Source organism: Dicentrarchus labrax, unplaced genomic scaffold, assembly GCF_905237075.1.
Source record: "Dicentrarchus labrax unplaced genomic scaffold, dlabrax2021, whole genome shotgun sequence".
In the NCBI taxonomy this organism is placed as follows: Eukaryota; Metazoa; Chordata; class Actinopteri; family Moronidae; genus Dicentrarchus; species Dicentrarchus labrax.
The window spans coordinates 10,026,293-10,045,871 of NW_026136717.1; the positions used below are offsets into that span (position 1 = coordinate 10,026,293).

The 19,579-nt window shown below is 40.6% G+C and overlaps 1 protein-coding gene across 39 annotated transcripts in view; it reads right to left on the reverse strand.

The window, feature by feature from the left end:
* Window positions 1-19,579, reverse strand: part of LOC127379623 (receptor-type tyrosine-protein phosphatase delta) — a 353,106-nt gene that overhangs the window by 236,972 nt on the left and 96,555 nt on the right. For all 39 annotated transcript variants that reach the window (XM_051429470.1, XM_051429457.1, XM_051429468.1 and 36 more), the window contains exon 4: window positions 17,087-17,110. The gene's annotated coding sequence lies outside the window, so the exon portion shown is untranslated. The remainder of the gene's footprint in view (window positions 1-17,086; window positions 17,111-19,579) is intronic.

The window sequence follows — 19,579 nt, forward strand, 5'->3', positions numbered from 1 at the left end:
GTTTAAACATCCCAATGGTTATTATAAAACTTTCCCCTTTGTGCAAAAAGCCTGTGTATTATTTTAAATTTTGAAGAAACACAAAACAAGAGTCTTCCATATCTGTTCCCTCTATTCCTCTGTTGCTCATTATCTATTAAACACAAATACAAGCAACCAACTCATGAACCAGTGTCAAATGTATCCACCCTACATATACATTATCAACACAAACTTGCACTTAATTAACATTTGTTCCCATGACAAAATCTTGAAAACATAGTTTTCTACGGTGGCCGACAAGGGCAAACGCGGTGCAAACGGCATAACGCTGCAAACACAGGAATGATGCAAATCCAAAAACACAGCAACTGAAAAATGCTGCAATCACAGAAACGAAGCAGAAGCAAAAACTTACAAACCCACAAAACAACGCTGCAAATTCACTCGACAAAATGGAAGTGCGCCAGGCCACTAGGGGGACCTGACCTGACGGTTGGACCAGTCCTGTGGGACCAGACCCGATTGCAGCATTTTTCCGTTGCTGCGTTTTTCTGTTGCATTTGTTTTATGTGTTTGTGTGTTTTTGGATTTGCATCATTCCTGTGTTTGCAGCGTTTTGCCGTTTGCGGCACGTTTGTCCTTGTCGGCCACCGTAATTTTCCAATAGCAAGTGAAATACAACATACCTGCACTGGTTCTACATGTTTGAAAGGGAAAATGTAATGCTTAAACCAACATTTTACAGGAGGCTTAAAAAAATTTCCGTTTTCAGTCCTTCACTCCACCCGCCACTGCAACAGCAACAAGGGGATGCAATGTGCAAAGAAGCAGGAGACTTGCATTTTCTCAAGCTGAAAGGTTGTTAATTAGTGTTCATCACACGTTCAGGGGGCGTCATTCGTAATTCTAATTTTAAAGATGTTGCCATCGCTATTCTTGTGGATGTGTTAGAAAAGTATTTTTCCAACAGCAAAAGTGGGAGATGAAAAGTTCTTTCAGTGTGTTGTGTATTGCCTCTATATGTTCTGGTTCTCCATGCATAATCTATTATTCAGTATATCATTGGCACCCTAAGTTTGTGTTCTCCCCACGGCAAAACTTACACTTCATGTTGTTTTCTTGACAGCTGTAATATCTGCTTTTTCTCTCACTACTGCTTTTTGAAACATCGTTACATATCACATTGTTTGAAATAACCACAGTGGAAGTGTATGAGTAGATCACACAAACTACCTAACAACCCTCGAGCAAGATGTCAGCGCCACATGAGTCCTGTAACCTCTTTTAGGATATTAATGTGGAAATTGAAAAATGGAGAGAACGTTTTACAGCACCTCCTAGACAAACGTTAAATTCAGTGTTGAGAGTTATTGGTTTGGGCTTTGGTTCCCGTCTGTGCTTCCAACTTTGCTAATCACTAACTCTGTGATTTAGTAGTTGGTGGCATCACCTTGAGGCGTTGGACGCCACTGTTGGTGGCACAGAGACACATGGACATTTGGTTCCCACTACTTTCCACTTCTTGTGCCCTCAAATAAAATTATGGCTGTGAACCAAAGAAGTGGTGGTGGAGAGTTGGCTCCCCACAGTAACAGCTGGCCCATGTCTGGGGCATCATATTAGATGATGTCACTGATCTGACACTAATCATGTGTGTGGCTATCTGCTGGCAGCCCAGTCATCAGATCCAGTTGCCTCCAGCAACATGTCACTTCTATGTCTGCTGAATGTTCCACAGCTCAAGGCAGGGGTCTTTGTTATTACATAACACAGTTAATGCTGTGCATGAGGAGTAATGGTATTTTTGATACACTTACAATCAAGACTACAGTCTGCAGCCCTGCTTGTGGCTCTGTGAGGCTGTACTTCTGCATAACTGAGCTTTGAGCTAAAGTTACTATACTAACATGCTCATAATGACAATGCTAACATACTAATGTTTAGCAGGTATCCTGTCCTATCACAACTGCCATTATAATAGCATGTTAGTATAGTATATAGTAAAGTCAGTAGGATCCAACTCCTGGGCACCATGAATATCCAAACAACTACCAAATATTCATTATTAGCCATGTCACTATCAAGGCTAAAAAGGTGTTAGGAGTTGCAGTGATTAACTTTTTACAAATTCTGAGGCTTGTTCAAGTCATATATAACGTGACTGTTGATGATGGTACAGCCCTGTAGTGCCTCCAAATACCAGGTTTTGGTGGGTTAGTTCAGAGTGCATGTTTATTAGCATCCAAATATGTTATAGTATGTAACATGTACATAACATCTATAAAATGAGTTGTGAAAATTGTGATGAAAATGTTTTAAATAGTTTATTGGTACACATTTTAGGAGTTGCATCTAACTGAAAACATAAAACATGTTTGAAACATCACCTCATAGCTGAAAACTAATCAGTTCCTTGGCCTATGGCCTCACTTTCCATCAAATATCATTAAAATCTGCTCAGTTGGTTTTGAGATACAAACAAACTAGCCAACAGACACACTGGACTGAAAACATAACCTTGCTGGCAGATGTAATAACAGCAGCATCAGGTAATCTCCTGTATGACCTCTATCATAATACTGGCACAAAGAGACTATTCCTAAACTTGAACTCTTGAAACCTCCATGATGCATTTTATGTATTGTTCATTCACTGCCTTAGAATGAAAACAAAAAACTCACTGATGGAGGGTAGAGGGAGGATATAGTTTGTCCACTGCAAATGCATCAGATGGTGACTCCACTGGTCAGAATGAACAGGAGGTCCCAAAATTCATTGCAATGATGACGCACCATGTCCAAGCAGTGCTGCAGTCTACAGCACAGAACCAGATGTAACAGCTGGAAAAATGGGAAGTTGTGTGTCTTGACTGTGAAATGAATCCCACAGTCCATTTCATACAGCCAGGAAGTTGGTTTGATGAGAAGAAAAAACTCTTCCCATGACAACTTTAGAAGAACCTCTTCCCAAAGACAAGTATCTCCAGTTTAATAACCAACCCTTGTCTCTTCACGTCTCTGACAAAACCACACCTCCATGTCTGTCCCTGACAGAAAATCCACAGTTTCAAATAAAGATGAATAAGATGGGGGAAAAAGGAGCAACAATTCAACATTAATTCCTAGTGAAGAGATCATTTATCATAATGTTTTAATTGTTAAAATTAGCTTTTCAATATTAATAGGTGGAATGCACTTTCCTGCATTCTCTAGTTGGGAGAAAATTCTCTCTTAAAATTCAAATGAGTGCCCTCGCCTATACCCAAATAAATAAAATGCAAGCCAAAAAATGAGCTATATAGAAAACAGTTGGCCTTGGTAAACAGCATAGCAAACCCTCTGATATATTGTGGTCATTTTGTATTATGTGGCTGTAAAGACCTTAGCCTACTTATCTCCCCGGTAATAGCATGTCTTTTTAATAATCATTCTCCAATTCTAATCTCCAAATAAACAGTAATCTCCAATAAAGTCAAGCAGCTGCTTCCACTGGCAGTGTGAAAGGGTCCTGCACTGCATTGTGTTGCAGGATCATCTGGGTTCGTTCCATTTTCCCGTTCCTGTTTCTTCTGGCAATGTTGCACTTGGTACTAACACAGACCTTCGCAGGCAGTCGGGTGTGCAGCCTGTGCTTGTGTGAGCTCAACCCTGACTGTCCCTCACACACCCCTGGGGCTTTGTGAAAAATGAGACCATGGAGAATGAGATAATAACATTATGGAGCGGGAGTGTGTGGATTTCTGGCGGACTAGAGTGCACGGGAATGTGTGTGTGCGCGCGCGCTCTTTGGTGCGTGCACATGTAGCCAGTGTGGAACATAATTGTGTCCTCCCATGTGTAAAAACTATCAATCAGGTTCACTTAATGTTGTGTCATTATGGGTAAATTAAAATTCCACTGTGATCGATAGGGTATTGACTGTCATATTATGTGTGTGCATAATGATTAATCCTTTTTAACTCATTTCATTCCCAATTTAGTCTGGATATTAAGTTTTTGTTTGTGTGTCCGATGGGAAGCAACGAGATGGGCAGACTTTCAATGTTTTTGAAAGCATGGCCAGATTACAAAATGGAAATGAGTTGACTGTTCACACCTGAATTAGCAATGTGTGTTGTCAGATAGCCTGATAAGACAGTGAATGGTTCCCCTTGGACTGCTGTCTGCGATTCTGCATGTTCGCTTATTCACACATGCCAGAGCTGCTGAAGGTCTCTTTCTCCAAACACGGCCGGTAATTGTGATGAATCAGTGCAGATTATATGTGTTATGACAAAATATTGGCATGAGGACAGACCAGGCAAAACAAAGCAAATGGAGAGAATATATCACATATGTAATTACACACTTGATGCATTGGCTGCATTCATAACAGTAACTGTTTAGTTAGAAACTTTTGTTAACTAATGTACGTGATGTATGAATAATGCAGTCTACTAATTTAAGACAGCTAAAACCCTGCCTACGCGTTACAGGTTTTACTATAACACACGCCAACAATCGTTTTCTAAAATGAGTCACTTTTTCCTTTTATGCTTCAATAGCAGCAATCAGTTATGAATGCAAATCCTCATTTTTAGACTTTTGCAGTCTCTATCACTTCTAATGCAGCAGCATATAATTTATGTGCGACTTAAGCACTGCCTTTGACAATAGTGTGATTTTATTTTCAAAACTCCAATTTTGTGCCAAATCATGGAACGTCAACTGGTCTTCATTCCATACAGTTTCCCAAGAGTCTTATAATGATGTGTTTAAAAAACCTCCTGGCTTTATTACAAAGTGCTATTCATATGAGACAGGTAGGCACAGAGACAGAGAAAAGCAAAACAGTGTACTTTTGCTTTTCTCTGTCTGTGTTTTGAGTGTTTGTGTGTTTTCTTTTTCTCTTTGTTTCTGTGTGTGTCGGGTTTTGTGTAATTGTGCACATGACATGGACACAGAGTGTATGAGTCAGACTGAGTGAGGCAGGCAACTAATCTCTACCTGCTGTTCATTCTACACACTTTTTTGTAAGTGCTTCCTTATTTCTCATTAGGACTTAAGCATGAGCAGAATTAGCGACACTGAATGAAAGCTATGCCAGCTTTAATAATATTGCTGATCCAATTTAACAAGACCCGATTATGTTAATATAATCATAATGCACCCAACTCAACATAGCTGAGACTGAAAGTCTGCCTTGTAAATTACCTGTTCTACCTCTAATTAATATGGTTCAGAGAGTGATATGATTTTGCCATGAGAGACACTGATATAGTTCATCTCTTTGGAGAAGAAATTAATCTTTTTCAGTAATTCTCCTATACTACTACTTTCCATGTGTGAAGCATTTTCAATTTTACAATTGCACATGTGAAAGTCAGTCAGATAGTTTCATTGCATACATTTGCGCAGATCCTTGCACTAAGATGGCTAAATGTGTATTGCTTGCGTCTCAGCATATGATTGATGATGTCTGTTATGAATGTGAAAGGTTATTCACTATTGAACAAACTGTTCAATACTGCGAGGTGTGTAATTGTGTGCATGATGCAGAAAGAGTGTGCGAGTGGTGCTCACAATGTACGAACCCATTAGAAAATATGAAACAATAGAAAACTCAAGAGTGAATACAGTACTAGTGGAAGAAAATATGAGAATAGCAGGATAAAAATAGGTAACGGACAATGTTTACGGTGGAAATCTAGGGGGAGGAATAAAAATGTAGGAAATATTATTCACTGTCGTTGACTGTGCAGTGTCAGCTTGTTATTCTTGCATACAGTATCTTGATTTCTTTTCTTTGCCTGCCATCTTTCAAGTGAGGTGATTATCAAGCAAAGACAAAGAATAAAGTTTGAGAAGGGGAAAATAAAAGAAGTGAGTGGTGGTTGTACGGTAACAAGATAGCAAATTAATGAAAGGGTGTAATGCTGCAGTGACACATGTAACGGCCTCTTCACATCTAAAAAAAACAAATTAATACAACGTGGTGATGTTATGATTCTTGTAGACTAGCAGTCAAATAATGTTTAAACTGCACCATGTGAAAAAAAAAACAACCTTTTTGTTACTTACAGTGAGATTGCAAATATTAGCAACACTGAAGTTATGACCTCTAGCCATTTTGACAGTGATCTTATTGTATGACTAATTCTTTTTAAACACAGAGTTCATGCGTCCACTGGTTGCTTAGGTGGAGTAGAAATGATAAACTCAAACAAACAGCAGGATAAATACAAATAAAAGCTTTTAAAATAGCACCACCCAACATTTTAATTAATTTGATGTAAAAGTTGTTGATATAAAATTGTTTATTTTTTTAAACTAAAATACTAAAATTACTTTTACCTACTGGATGTGTGGATGGTTTGGATTTAAGTTAAATAGTTAGCATCACCTCTGTACCTAACCCTATAGCTAGACATAAACAAAGAAATTAACAATAGAACACATAGAGCTGAGCTATCTTTGAGATGCTCCTTCTGAGCAATTTGGCTTTGTTTTATGGCAAGAATTGCAATGAGATTACAATCATGTCTCTCGTGAACACAACAGTTCATTAACCTACCCATATGTCTCAAGCTTGAATCCAATCCCACGGTCACTGTTCTGCGCTTAATCCCAAAGGGTAACCCTTTAGCAGGGCTTGTGGTCACTAGACGCCCTGAGCTAACACAAACCCTACAGTAATTTCCCTTTTTGACCCGCAGGAATGTCAGTGCACATGTCAGAGCAGAAAAAAATAAAATAAAAAATAGTTCAAATTTCCCTTCTGGCTTCAGGCCCTAATCCGTAACAAGGGACAGTTGAGGACACATCCTCTCCTGTATTTACAAACCTTGATTCTCCGTATGGCAGGCCACAAAGGACTAATTAACACAAGTTTCTATTTTGGTATCGGTCAAGAAAGCAAAAGTAGTATCGTACTGGGACATGGACGAGCAGCTTTCTGTGTACATAGAGCTCTGCAGGGCTCTGCAGCCTCTACAGATCCATGCTTTCCTGCCCCGAACCATGGCGCAGTGATGCTTGCAACACTGTTAAAGGTAAATAACAAGAATACATTAGTTAACACTTAAATACTTTAATACCGTTTGAACCTCCAAGCCCGTAATATGTTGTCTTGTGTGAAATACCACTCACTGTATATGGTAATAGATGCTTTATCCTGAATAGTGATGTGGATACATGGCAAAATGTGACTAATACAAGGGCTTAGCATGACTATAAAGTGTTACAGTACATTTCTTCTTGTCCCCGATCAAATGTTATCTAAACTTCCTCAGTCAAAGATCAATTTGGCACTCAAATGACCAATTTAGAGGTTTTTAACCCTATCTGAATGTAACTTTTGTAGGTTGGCATGCCTTTTCTGCTAGACATGGCAAGTGTTAATTTGCCAAAGCTACCAAAGTTTAAAATTGCTATAAAAGGTTAATAATAATTGTTTTTGAAGAGGTAACAGCAGACTTTTAAATTTAGGCTTAGTTGGGGGAACACTGAATATGGGATAATGCTTTCAGGTTTTTTTACAGCTGTCTACACAGGTGGTATTTCAACCACAATTTTTAGTCATCCATGTCATGTGCGTCCAATGAAACAGATGGTTTTTATTTTAATAAATACTGCTGTCTACACTAGTCACGTAACGGATCATGTTTTACTTGTGTTTCACGAGTGTAACTGTCATTTTAGGCTTCAAGTTTGTTTTCTTCCATTTACCATCCAGGTTCACTGCCTGTCACTTGATTTTGTTATCTTGTTTCTTAGGAATTTTCACAACTAAAGTACAATATCAGAGTAGGTCCGCATACGGAAGTTAGCTAAACTTAAACCCTATTTTAAAGGACAGCCCTTGTCTTTAGTTAACATGGTAGACAAATGCATAGAAAGAATAAGGTTTGTTTTATCTGATAACAGCAAACTGAACACAGAAAATTTGGTTAGTATTCTATTAGCACAGGAGTAGGGGAGACCGGGGCTTGTTTTCACACGGGTAAGTTGTCACATTGCAATTATCTTCTCCACCAGGGGGTGCAACTAAAAAGTGGAATACTAGTTTTCTTCCTTTACATGGTCAGGTGTCATGTCCTGTCTGAGCAGAGGATAGCACATTGTGAGGTGAGATGAGCACCAAGTAACCATTTTGCACAACCCAAAGTAAAAAATATCAACTTTATATATTTCAAAATAAGCTTCGTTCAGATAAAAATCTTAACAGTGATACATGTGGACTCGTTAGAGGAGAGATTAAGGCATCCTGTCATACCTCAGTCATTGTTCTGTTTTAAGCTAACTTTAAGCTAGAGCTAGTGTTAGCAAACATGGTAGTTTGGGGCAACATGTCTCAGTCATTTTGGGGTTCGTTGTCACACGTGACAATTTACCCCAGAATAACAAGTTTCAAAAAGGATTGAAATTGACATAGAGTCTGCTTATCAGAAAAAAGGGTGGTTTAAAGGAGAGGAGAAAGCGAGAAGACATGGTCAGGAATTACAAAAGAAAAACAGAACATGGCAGTGCAGCACCTGACGTTATGCTGAGGGCAGTCAGGCAGGTGAAGCTAGCTAATAAATCAATCAGGAGTACAGCAAAGGACTTTAATGTCAACTACCGTACCTTGGCTCAGTACTGCAGTACATTTACCCCAGCTGAAATACAGAGTCAGAAAGCGGCACCCTTCACTCTCTCTCAGAAAACCAGAGGCGACTAGCCTCACCAGAGCTAGTGCCTTTAACAAGGAGAATGTCAAGTCTTTTTTTGACAATCTGGAGAAAGTGTTAACCAGAGATTCCTTTGGACCAGGAGATATCTGGAACATGGATGAAACTGGTGTGACAACGGTACAGAAACCAGACCGATTGGTAGCCAGGCTTGGGTTCAAGCAGGTGGGGTCACTGACATCTGGTGAAAGGGGTACCCTGGTGACGCTTGCTTGCGCAGTCTCAGCCACAGGGAACAGTATCCCCCCCACTTCATATTTCCTCGGGTGCACTTTCATGATCACTTCATCAACAATGGGCCACCCGGCAGCAAAGGAGGATCAAATCCCACAGGGTGGATGAAAGAACCACAATTTGTTGATTTCCTCAGGCATTTTGTGGAACATGCCAAGTGCTCGAAGGAGAAGCCCTGCTTACTCCTTCTGGATAACCACTGCTCACATCTTTCTATTGATGGGCTTAATTTTGCCAAAGAAAATGGCATCATTATGTTGTCCTTCCCACCCCACTGCTCACACAGGCTGCAGCCTTTGGACAGAAGTGTTTATGGGCCACATCCCTGGGATTGTGGCAATCGCCTATCCTCTGGCTGCAACTCCACTGAATATTCAGGCCGGCTTTCGGGTGACAGGGATTCAACCTTACAACAGGGATGTGTTCTTGGAGACAGAATTAGCACCATCTCATGTCTCAGATCGCCTCTATCAGAACCCAGCTCTACCAAGCCCAAGCACCAACCCAGCTGTTCCAGGCTCCGAAACTGACCCATCTTTTCCAGGCCCCAGCACTAACCCATCCATTCCAGGCCCAAGCACTGACCCGGCCATTCCAGGCCTAAGCACCAACCAAGCAACTCCAGGCCCTAGCAAGCCAGCCATCACCTCATCCTTTCGTAGTTATGCCACCTCCACCAACACATTAACTCCAGAGGATATTAGGCCTTACCCAAAAGCTGGTCCAAGAAAAAAAGTTAACCAGCAGAGAAAAAAGAGAAAATGCTATTCTCACCGACACACCTGTGAAGGAGGCACTTGAAGCTTAAAGGCAGGCACAAGGGAAAAAACAGGCTATTCAAAAAGAAATTCAAGGCAACCAAATCCAAAATACCAAAGAAACAAAGCGCAAGGAAGAAACAGAGGGCAGGTACAAAAAGAAAAACTCCAGATGACTCCTCATCGGAAGAAGATGAGTCCCTGTGCCTGGTCTGTGTAGAGCCATTTGGAAACAGCCGCCCAGGAGAAACCTGGGTGCAGTGCATAATATGCAAAGGATGGGCCCATGAAAAATGCACCCCTGGCAAATCAGTCTCCATATGCCAGAACTGCGATACGGATGATGAGTCTGACTAGTGAGGAAATTGTCAGGTTTTGTTTGAGTTTTTTTGAATGGATCTTCCAGTTGTTGTTGGAACTATGTCCACATTTCAGGACTGGTTTAAGTTTGATAATGAACCAATGCTTTCTTTTTTTGTAACACAATTCAATATGGAATTTTGAGTTTATGAAAGGTAAACGGGCATTTGAGTCTGAGAGCCATAGCCTACGTGCCAGCAGTTCCTAAGGACTTTAATCCAGTGCATGTTGCATAATATTTTGTTAACGTTTGTTCAATGGCTTTTTCAAGCTCAATGATAAACATTTTCTGTGCCTGACTTCAATGTTCACTTTCAAGTAAAAAAGAACAACAATAATTTTGTCCTTGTTTTATTAGTTGCAAAATCCAGTGTGACATCTTACCCCATATAGTGAGACAACTTACCCGATGGTGGGGCAACATGTCACATGTTCACACTCTCTATTTGATTGCTTATAACTCTGCACTGACACAAGATATGAAAATGACATGAATACAAAATATATACCTGAGACTTTGGTCTTTCATCTGGTACAAATTTTTGTACCAGAAATATATGATGTATTGATTCCAAGAAATATATGAGTGTAAAAAGTGTGACATCAAGCCCCCGGTCTCCCCTACTGGTTGCTCTGTAGGTGTGTGTGTATATAATGTACCTACTATGTGCAGTCTACTGTGTGCACTGTACTTAATGAGAGCTTGGAAGTGATAGAGTTCATACAAAATGCACAGAGGGCGGTATATGAGTGGTGGGGTTCACTATGGGCCCAACATCCAATTTTTGCCCCAATAGATTAATCCTGCCACGATTATGACCCCATGTTTGAGCAATGATACAGGTAATAGTATTTTCATCCAATAGGAATCCCCGGCTTTTTGCAATAACAAAGACGCACAAACTGTTTTGAACGCAAGGTTGGCTGTGATTTTCTTGAATACTATTAAGCATATGCCTTTGCATTAGATGCCTCTAAAAACCTTAATAGGCCACAAAAAACAAATTAATTACTGTCACTTTGCGTCTGTCAAAACATTATTAATCAAACCAGTGACAATAACATAATCTGTTGGAATCCTAAACTGTGATGTAGATGTAGAGTATACATCTGAGCAGGCTATGAACACAGCCTGTCTCTGCTTAGACACCCACAAAACATGCCACACGATTACTAACATCCAGTCTGTACTGTATGTGGCAGTGCCAGACCGGCAGATGGGTTGGCCACCCAACGACCTCTGACATTCAACCTTCAGAGAAGCAAGGCCATGGATTCTGTCCAGTGGTCTTCATCATTCTCAAATGTCCTGCCAAAATGGATGCAGGATGCTTGAGCCAACTTGGGCCAGATGCTGTCTCAAAGGAGACCATATGACTTCAGTTGATATCCCAACAGATTTTCTTGGTTATACAAGAAATTTTAGGTTTGACACTGCAATCACTTTAAGGCCTTAAAAACAGCAGCATATTGGCAGGATCTTTTCTGCAGATGTAGAAAATAGTGGAACATATAAGGACACAAAGTTTTTTAATTGTTATTTTACAATACAGGGTTATTAGATTCATGAAGTCGTTTCCTTAATGCTATTCATAAAAACTAAATATATTTATATACAAAATAATATCCAGTAAAATTGATGAATAAGTCATAAAAATGAATAGAAACATTTTACATAATGGAGTACTGAGGATAAATTAAGCAATATCACAGCATTAGGTAGAAGCTGTCCTTAAGTCTGGTGGTAAGGCAGCAGAAGCTTCTGTGCTTCTTTCCACATGGCAATAGCCCTCTTGTTCTGGGCCATGCACATCCCATGCGAGATATATACCAATATATGCACATATATACCATATATGGTATATACTGTGTGCACATAACAAGAGGAACCTTATCTTAAAGATGAACGTTTTTATGTGCAAACAGATCTGGGTTTTTGCTAACTGACTGGAAAAAAATTACAACATAAACAACACATTTCATTGTACTTGAGAAATGTGTTCTAAGCGCAAATTGTCTAGTCAACATGAGATAACAGGATGATGTAGAATCAAGAAGATTCCCTGATTGTTTCTCAACCAAGTTTTGTTATGGCTGCACACTTAATCAGCTGAGCCTATTGTGTCAGTCGTTTGACTGCCTTTGTTAATTTAATGACCGAACCCTGATACACAATAGAAAATTCTATTTTTGAAAAGCAGGCTAATTAACGCTGCTTATTAGAAAGATGTCAACATGGGAATAACAATAGAAAAGGGAAGGCTAGAGGGGTTTGGGTGGGATGCCTGCTGTGACATATCAGAGGTTTCATACTTGAGTTGAAACTTAGCATAAAAGGAATGTCAAAACTAAAAGAAAAGGAGAGTAAATTTAAAAAGCACTGGAGGTTATTATAACACAGTTTAAAGTCCTTGCTGAGGAACAATGACTCTAAATTAAGAACAAGTTTAGTTAGTGTAAAGAAATAGCCCCAGCAAGGTGTCACTATTCCTAAGGACTTTTAAGCAGGGGCATTGATGCTCATATTACATTTAGTCTAGTTTGTTAATGACAAAAGATAGAAATATGTAACAGTTTGTGTGTTCCCCAGGAGATAAGCTTTTCATTTAATCATGAGCACTTCTACTGCTACTGTGTACTTCTCAATCCACACAAAAGGTGAATACAGTTTTCGTAGTGCGTCTGATTTGTGTCCAACACCATGCTGTCATGTTGGTCTGTGGAAGACTGAGCCACTTGCTCAAGCAAACAAGGCTTTGATTGACACTCAGCTTAATGTAGGAATGCAACACATGGAGGATCTGGTAAACACGCTTTCCTTCCAATGTTGGAATAGGGTGCCTTACCGGGGTGGTTAGGTTGGTATGGCAATGGAGGTTGTTATTAGTGGGAGAGAGAGGAAAAACAACACCTTCTTGACACAGACATAGTTGCTGATATTGCCTTGTGATTTCTCTCCAAATGGGAAAAAAAACACTTTTTATTTTACCATACTCGACAACATCCATGTTTAACTCTTTAAGATCTCCCTAAAAACACAAACAAGCAAAGCAATTAGAAAGAAAAAGAAAAAGAAAGATAGATAGATAGATAGATAGATAGATAGATAGATAGATAGATAGATAGATATGGTTAGGGGAGTTGCAGTGCTTTGAAAACAGATCAAACATGAAGCACAAGATATCCAACTGGGTGCCTACTGCCCCTCAGCACACACTCAAAAAACACACACTTTGTCCTGTGAAGTGAGCATCTGATGCTTGGCTGCAGAACCTCTCATAGAACAGGAAGGCAGGTGAAGAGAGAAAGGACACCTTAATGTGCCTTCACCATATGCTGTTAGCTACTGATGGATGCCGCTCTCCCCAGGCACTGGAGCAACTTATCGTGTTTGCTGGTGACACTGCCGCCACTGATAAAGTTAAAGATAAGCCATCTGTTCGTAACAGCAGCCCAGCTTCAATTGCAGGGATTTGGGCTTCCAAGTGTATACAAATGCGTGTGGCGTGTCTGCCTAAATTGCTGTTGCACAACACCCTTAAAGCATCTGTATGTACGTAGCATGGGTAGGCGTATGTGCTATCATCTGCCATGATGAGTGATTATTATGAAAATATCCAAAATTGCCTATCAAAAATAAGAGGCAAGGAGTGACATGCTCTGCTAACATAATACAATGGAAGCAGATTTCTCAGAGGCAGTTGTAAAAGTGAACACTTGGTCAATTTGTCACTCAAGTCTAATTACTGTAGAATGTATGCAGAGTCACGCTAACAAGCTATCAGTCACATTTCTTATTAACAACTTATACAGCAGTAGTTCATCTTAAAAAAAATAGGAGAAAAAAAAAATCAACATACAGAAACTTTAAGCTCCCTCAAGAGCTTTTGATAATGCCAGGAGGCTTTTGACACACGCTTGAGAAACTCACCATTAGCGAAATGGCCCGTTACCCAGAGGGCACAGCTAAAAGAAAGAAAGCGCTAACATTAAGACCCTCCACAGGAACAAGCTATGGTCCTTCTCTAATGGTTTGGGGTTATGACTGCTCGCTTGCTCTCGATACAAGCATTCCTATGAGGACTGTGAACTCAAGATCATTGCCATAAAATATATTCTGTTACATACACCTTTGACTTATGTATCCCCTTCTTTAGACAGCACCTCTATACACAAAACAAAATGATAGATAATGCACATAATTATCAAAAAACATATATTCTAAGTAAGCGTTTGTTCTTGATATTTTAAACAGTATATAGCAGCATTTTCCAGGGCATAAGAAACCCAGATGGAGGCTTGAAAGTGTTGTATTATCCATGAATAGCATTGTTCTTGTCCTCTGAGAGATGAATAAAACCAAAACCATTTCAGAAGAAACCACTCCTGAGTATTACAAAGCTACCAGTGCTTTGGATACTGTCCAGGCTGGGCTTTTATAATTTTTTAACCAAGCACAGATCTACTTTTAGACTTCAACAGCGTAATGGTATTTACTTAACTAAGCAGCCAGCCATCACTCTCTTCTCTGCCAGTGTCATATCACTGATCAAGTGTGGCTCAGTTCCTGTCTGAGAGGAGGGCTGCCAGACATAATGCAATAATAACTGGTGCACAGCTAGTCTAAGAGAACCAAGGTCCTATTTCACCGCTGACGATACTGGGATGAACTCTTTGTGCTCTTTCTCTCACATTCCCCCTCTCCTCACCAGCTCTGAACCCCTTGAGCATCCGAAAGCATAATGAGCCAATTGTAATTCCTTGCCTATAGCTTTGTATTGAAGAGTGTATGAAAAAAAAATATAGGACATTTTTACTCCAAGTCAAAAGACTTGCCTTCAAGGATTATCTTAAGGCAGAAACATGCTTCAGACTTTGAATTATTCTATGACAGGACAAACACAACTGCCTGTACCAAAATGTAAGGGAGAGATAAGGGACTTTGCAGAGGGAGGTATCTGAAAATCCCCACACAAAGTGTAAAACATAAATTCAGATCTTTATCTCTTTTCTCACATCAGCAGCACAGCAGAATCCGGCTGCAAATTGTGTTAATTAATAGCTACTGAATGCCTGGAAATAGGCATCAACTTCGAGTTAAAAGGAGAAGGCCATTCCACAGAACTTACTGACTGCGTCTGCAATGGCCACTGCCGTCATATGATAAACATCTTTAAAGCGTCCATTATGTAGACATTAAAGCTTTTACTGTTACAGGTGGCTTTAACATAATGTGAATTGCTGACCTTGAAAGAAGGTAAATGCATCAACTAGATGTGATACGTTAAAAATCTAACAGCTTTTAGTCTCGACAAAGAGCACTCCTCTTATCCGACATAGTGGACGTGAACCTGCGCTGCTCCCCCACAGATGCCTAGTGTGATGTTTGACAGATTTCTCCCTCTCCAGCTAGGCTCACAGTAAATGTCCATCTGGCAGCATCCCATGGGTACTTATTATTCTCAGCTAGCCAGGGGTTTTCTGTTTCCGAGCAGTCAGCCAGTGCCTGCCTCAAAGAGTTGAGAGTCGGACCAGAACTGCTTGCAGATGCTCTGCCGGGTAGCCAAACTGTGTTAGTGTAGTGGTCATGGCACTGGGTTTTCAATTACACAATGAGGTGGCAGTCTCACAAAACTGTCCAAGTACGGAAAGTAAAGTGCATTGAGAGCAACTATGTATCTGAGACAAATCACCAGCCGAGTAATAGTAACATTAAGGTATGCCAGTTTTCTCATTTGTCCAATGCACTTGCTCCACTTTGGAGACGAGATGATTGATTTTCCCCTAATGAACAGATGCTCAGAGCCATGGGTAGCACTGAAAGGTCCTGCTGTCCTGGTCTGAGGCCCTGCTATGGTGGATTCAATCATGCAGTTGACCTCTATCACACTCCTGCACCCTGCTGAGTGTCTCTAGAAACAAAACATGGGATGCTACACTCGTCATAGCATGCTGCAGCAAGGGTCGTTTTCACACTGTGTTCGTTTGTTTCAACCATAGTTCAGTTGTTCATCATTTCACTAAGCCCGCTGGTCAGCTGTCAGCCTTCTTTACTACTGATACAATCTGTGGTTTACAATCATTGTCCTCGCATGATTGGCACCATTTTGACATATGTAGAAAAAATTAAGAACAATGTGCATGCAGTGGGAGAGCCTTGTGAATACAATTGAAGAGAGCATGATATAGGTAGGCCAAAAGGAAGTTAAAAACCCACCCCCCATCAACTCCCTTCCTAGATCAAAGGAAGTATACTACAGGAGTTCATCTGATCTGAGACCAACTGTTTTAGTTGACTTAGTACCACCTTGGTGTATATCTGTGTTCAGAAATGGCATTCATATTACCAAGTTTTTAGGCAACTAACTGCTTGTGGATTTGGACTGCTGGTGTGAGAGTGCCTTACGTCTCTTGAGCCTGAAGAAGAGGGAAGTTGGAGTGTAAGATAATGTGCCGTGCTATTGTAGTTAATCATTAAATGAAGAGTATGAAGTGACAAGATTAGAAGGTCCCCGAAAGAGCTTTGTTAAGTTATCCCCTGAGAACAGGGCATCCAAGGCTATGACACTGTCGGTGTTCACAGTACCAGGGGTTTCATGTTGACATGTGGAGTTGGGGACAGTGGAAGAGTTCACAGCTTAGCATATAAGATACGTCCACACACTCACCACAGTGTGGAAACAGACACCATCCGTGCTATGCTTGTTTAAGTCAACACTGCCGGCGTATTCTTTGAACAATCTGGGCCATTTGATTCTCATTTGAATAAAATTCAAATTGAAGGCACAGAACACACAGTCCGCTTGCCAGTAAAAGCCACTGTTGTGTATTCTCATGCACACGTGGGAAAATGGGATGGGTGAGGATTGCAGAGCATTGCATACCTTACTGAGCAAACAGCAGCATCTTGGTGCTGCTTCGACTCCTCCCCCATCTAGCTCTCTTCTATATTTATGCATTCACATCACTCCCAAAGACACATGACAACTCAAACATGACTCCCACTCTTGAGAAACAGTGCTATGAAAAATGAAATGAGGCTTACCTAGTGTGGAATAGTTGGTCACATCTGTAAGCGGGCCATTGGGGAAAAGAGGGAGCAGGGGAAGGGGGAAATGAAAGGGAGGGAGAGAGGGAGAAGAGAAACGTCAGCAAATTACAATGTACAGCAAGCTAAACTTCAATGCAGGCTGAGGCTGTCACTAGCTCCTCTGAAAAATGATGGTGTCCCAGTATTGCATAGACTGGGGGTTAAGAATAGTCCCTGTCAAGAGGGGGACATCATTTATTAATCGAGGGACATGAAACGTCTGAGATGGTCTCCCCCGAGGATCCAAAGTTTGCACAACTTGCATTAATATTTGTCAGTGTTTCAAGATTTTGAGGGTGGAGGCAGAGAGGATGCAAGCAGAAACCTCATCTATTACCAACAAATCGTTGCCTTTTTTTTTTTTGCACCAGTATAACATAAACGCCGAACAAACAAATGTGCTCACACAAACATGCACCAAGGTGTTCCCCTCTCTCCATATGTCTCTGAGGTAATTTAGTAGCCCTCAGATATCTCTCACCCTGTGTGCTTCAACCTTTGCTACATTTCCCCAAGCTTGTTAGTTTGACAGCCCACGTCCAAGGTTCCAACGGCATAATAAAATGACAGCCCCGCACTACCCACAAAGACCTTAGAGTGGCCCCGGCACAAACAGTGAACCAGTGCGGTAAAAAAAGCAACATTTAGCCACATTTTCATGGTGTCACTGCTACCTGACATTCATATCTCCAAAGATTTATAAAAAGGGATAAAATAAGACCTGCACTCCTCCACTTTCCTGCACCAACTCCGGCAGCTTGAAAAATATGTACTGGATTTCGATTACAGCACACTTTTTTAACAATTAAAGTGGTCCCTCTACGAATGTACTCTTCTAAAGTACAGTTTTGCTTTCTTGTAAATGTGCAATAAAACAAGGAAATTGAGTGAACTGACAATAACTGGGTGTACTGTGAGGGTTATACTAGACTCAGGACTAATTCTGAGTTGCCATTGCTTACAGTGCAGTCTAGTTGTGTTGCTAAGCAGAATTTTCCAGTAATATGATTTATCACCAATGATGTCTATCCCCCTGAATTCATTTACATCTTTGGTGTGCATGCAACAAATCCCAAGGGGATCAACGATGGAGAAATGTGATTACAATATCTATTTTGCACGTGAAAACAAATCTATTTTCAGGAAGAGGGGGAAAGACTGGGGTTCAATCTCTGGAATGCTCATTACCATTCTGTCTGACACACATTCACACTCTGTTGTTGCTAAACAGAGAACTCAGCTGAGGACCTTGAAGCTTCATACCGGGAAAATTGGACCCAGGGGAGGGGGTGGCAGGGACTGATGTCAGACTTCAAGAGGCACTAGAAGCACCTGGGGTTTCAATGACATTAGCATCAGTGCTGTTTGGTAGCGAGAGTGAGAGGCCGAGACACTTGAAGGAACAGCAATGAAAGATAACAGTATAAATGGCAAGGAGACGAGTGGGTTATGGCAAAATTTTAAACGTGCTGCATTATGGCATAAAGTGTAAATATCAGAGAACCATAGACTACCAAAAAAAGAAAGGCAAATACCCTGCAGTACTCTGAACAATTCTGTATTTCTCTCCTTCTAATAACATTTTGTGTTTCTAAAAGAAGGACTTTTTGCAGTGCAGTGATGATTATTGATTTTTCGAATCCTGTGGTGGAAATTTGGAAGCCTGGCCAATCAAAACCAGTGAAGGTAGCATTGGGCCTAAGTGGATTAGACTAGTGGGAATGGTGGTGGGGCAATCTAGAGGGAGAAACCAAAGCTCTGGTGGCTTCAATAAACCCACTCTGTGAACCAGGAAAAAGACGGAAGACGGAGACACTTTTTTCACCCTCTCTCACCCTCCTGTTTTAAGCAGATAAGCTGCTTCCAGGGTCTTAGTTATGCTGTGCAGAACCCACAACACGATATGGAAACTTTTGACAAGGCAAAGAAAAGCTGAGAAGTCCGTTCCTCATGTTATGTTGTCTTTTCTCTATTGACAAGAGGGATTTGGGGATGTTTGGAGTGGTCAGTGCTGGGGGGAATTACTAAAAAGCCTGTGATGCGACATAGTGAGCATGTCACTGCTCAGACATGGGTTTTAGTGAAGGCATGGACTCAATTTTGTAAAGTTTTGCTTTGACTAGCCGTTGCAATAAGGCATAAATGTCTATTCCACAATGAGTTACTTGCAGCTAGACCATGAACCTTTCCTTCAAAGACTAAAGGGGTTTCTGTCTTGGATGTGATGTGTTTTACTAGGCAATATCCTCTTGATATTCCCATTGCTCACCATCACCATCTCTTGTGCCAAAATAGATTGAAGAAGCAGTACAGTGGAATGTTTCCAGAGTTAACGAGACACTACACTTCTAACACATAGATTGCTTCCTATGTAGTCACATTTTTGATCTAAAAACAAGTTGCACATATACCCAGCTGATAAACTTAGATGATGGGGAAAAAAAGGTA